General features: G+C 33.5%; 1 pseudogene; it reads right to left on the bottom strand.

Moving 5' to 3' along the window:
• Nucleotides 1–1,083: 1,083 nt before the first annotated feature.
• LOC140512283 (peptidyl-prolyl cis-trans isomerase A-like) lies at nt 1,084–1,589 on the bottom strand (annotated as a pseudogene).
• Between the last annotated feature and the right edge of the window lie 1,827 nt (nt 1,590–3,416).

The following is a 3,416-nucleotide window of genomic DNA, read 5'->3' as shown; positions in this document are numbered from 1 at the left end:
GATACAAATATTGATTGGAAACTAAATTACCTAATCATAAAGAATGAGTAGGGCAATGGACAAATTACAGAAAAATCATTAATTTCATGAAAGAGAATGGCAATGAGACATAATTCTAAATTTAGTGGAATATAGCAAAAGTAGTACTAAGGGAAAAATTTATGTCTCTACATACATATTTCAATAAAGTACAGAGAAATCATATCAATGAATTAGGAATGGAACTTTCAAAGAAAACACCTACAAATGAAAAATTAGAAATAACTAATTGAACACCAAAATGGAAGTATATGTGTGTTTGTGTGTGTGCATGTGTGTGTATACATTCATATAAATATGTATGTATATACATATGTAACATTAAAAGCAAAATAAAAAGAAAACTAGGAGTAAATTTTATGAAAAAATAAAATAAACAAGTGGTTGATTTGATTTTAAAAAGAAAGAAAGCCAAATTACTAGTATCAAAATATAAAAGGGTGATAACACCCAAAATGATAAAATTTAAGCAATTGTGGAGTTATTTTATAAAATTACATACCAATAAATTTGACAATCTAATTAAAATGGATTAATGTTTATAAAATTGCATATTGACTACATTAACAGAAAATGAAATAAAATTCTTAACGAATCCAAGATTCTAAAAAGAAATTGAATAAGCCATCAATGAGCTCCATGAGAAAAAAATCATGAGAATCAGATGGACAAGTGAATTCTACAAAATATTTAAGGAATAATGAATCCCAGTAATATGTGAACTATTTGGGAAAATATAGGTAAAAGAATTCTACCCAATTCCTTTTATGATACAAGGATGATCTTTACACATAAAACAGAGAGAGCAAAAATAAAGAAAAAAAACTATAGGACAATTGATGAGTACTGATAATATAAAATATTATTAATGTATGTTGATGTATTTTTGTACTTCAGTCTTTTATTTCATAGTCATAATATTAACTCTGTTGTCTAGCCAGACATGTGGAAGGTAAAAGGAAATGAAATTCAGAAAGAATTACAGCAAGTAAGAGTACAAGGATTACAGGATACAATACCAGATGGGGTTTGAGGGTGCTCTCTTCAACTGAAGAGAAATGGCTTGCTGATGAAGACAAAAAGAAAACAAAAAACTTGTGAAAGTTGTCCACAGTCAGCGATAGTGATCTTCACATTGAAGAGATGTTCACATTGAAGAGATGCCTTCTTTCACTTGGCCAAAAACCATATGCTTGCCATCCAACCCATCAGTTTTAACAGTAGAGATGAAAAGCTAGGAGCCATTTATGTTGGGTCCAGCATTTGCCATGGACAAGATACCAGTACCAGTATGTTTCAGGATGAAGTACTTATCTGCAAATATCTCCCCTAGATTAACTTGGCAACCGTGCCATTTTCATGTGTGAAATCACCATGTGGCACATGAATCCAGGAATGATTCTGTGGAAGCAGAGTCCCTTGTATCCAAATCCTTTCTCTCTAGTGCTCAGAGCATGGAAGTTTTCTGCTGTCTTTGGAACCTTGTCTGCAATCTGGCCCAGGGACTCATTATTGGTGGTAATGTTGAAGCATACGTTGGAGTTGGCCATGGCCACAGATGCTTGGGCTCGGTGAAATGGCAGAGGAAGAAGTGGCAAGGATCAATGTAGGGGAGAAACAACAAAGACAAGGACTCACAGCTGTGGCAGCTGCAAAGCTTGTTGATGCAACTTTTAATAAATAAAATACTAGAAAGATATTACAAATAGTACATCACAAAGGACATACTGGAGGACCTGATGGGATTCATATCATAAATGTAAGACTGGTTAAAATTATGAAAACTATCAACATAATCATATCAATAATTAAACAAAAAATTATATGATTGTATCAATAAGTACTGAAAAATTCTTTGATAAAACACCACAACCATGCCTATAAAAAAATAACACATTGGATAGCACACAAATCAATGGATTTTTCTCTAAATAGTAAGTACTATCTATTTAAAACTCAAAAGAAAGCATTGCCTGTAATGATAATAAAATTGAAAGGATGTTCATTGAAAGGATTGTAAGGATGTTCATTATCTCCATTATTATTCAATATTACATTAGAAATGCAGAACAGCAAGAAAAGAAGAAAAGAAATTGCACCAATAGAAATAGGTAATGAATAAGGATGAAAACAGCATGAGCTCAGATAAGTCACTGATGGCTAATTCTTCAACTTGAAAAGGCTACAAGCCAAGACCAAATTGGAGAGAGTGTTGGTGCATGATTTTCTATTTGCAGGTGATTTTTCCCTCAATGAAGCTTCTCAAGCTGAGATACATCAAAATATGGATTGATTCTCTGCTGCTTATGCTAATTTTAGCCTACCAACTAACACCAAGGAAACTCATGTCCTCCACCATCCAGCATTTATACAAGGAGCAATAAATTACAGCAAATGGAGAACTTTTCAGTGTTGTGGATGAGTTCACTTATCTTGGCAATGTACTTTTCAAGGATGTACACATTGATAATGAGGATAATGCATGCATTGCCAGGGCTATTTCAGCATTTGGGAAGCTCTGAAGCAAAGTGTTGGAGAGAAGAGATATTACAATGACTACTAAACTGAAAGTCTACATTGTGTTGATGTCATTGTTGTATGCCTGTGAAACTTGGACAGTATACCAGGAAACTGAATAGCTTCCATTTGAACAGTCCTAGCAAGATTCTGATTTTTATGTCTCTTTTTCCAAGCTATTAATTGTCTTTTAGTAATTTTCTCCTTTTTTGCTTCAATTTATTTACTTAATTTTCCTCTCCCACTCTTATTTGATTTAGGGAAAAAACAAATAAAAAACCCAGTTCTTTCAGGAATACTTGGTCTCCTTTCTTATTCACAGTTTTTTTTTTCCTTTGAAGCTTTGCTTGTTTCTGTTTTGATTTCATTGTGGTCTAAGCTTGGTTTTTAATCTTTCTTGTCACCATTATTTGTTTTTATTGTCAAGTGTGTGGTTGGGGCTGTTGTTTTCCTTGTTGTGGTTGTCTATTCATTTTCCAACTCTAATTTTTTTTTTTTGTTTCTAGTTTTCAGCTTAATGTCAAAGTTGGCCTCTGTTATAGCATGGACAGGAATGCCACTGTCTGAAACTTCAGCCTTTTGCACATCTGTTTTCAGAATTGGTTGTGGGAGTTTGGAAGAATGATTGCTTCTTATGTGGTAATCTGAGTAAAGAGGTGTTCACTTCTCCCCTGGTTTGTATTTTGTTCCTTCAACACAAGAGACCCCTTCTCCCTTGGATTTACAATAAATACTGCTTCTCATGGTCCCTGCTTCCTAGACAATAGAAACAGTACTATTCTTCAGAGCTTCTGATTCCTTAAGACCAAAAATGCTAATGTTCCTCAGGTTCCTAATCTCTTGTGTTCAAAAGCAAAACT

The sequence above is a fragment of the Notamacropus eugenii genome, chromosome 6 (genome assembly GCF_028372415.1).
Source record: "Notamacropus eugenii isolate mMacEug1 chromosome 6, mMacEug1.pri_v2, whole genome shotgun sequence".
Taxonomy (NCBI): domain Eukaryota; kingdom Metazoa; phylum Chordata; class Mammalia; order Diprotodontia; family Macropodidae; genus Notamacropus; species Notamacropus eugenii.
This window is presented reverse-complemented; position numbering and strand designations above follow the sequence as displayed.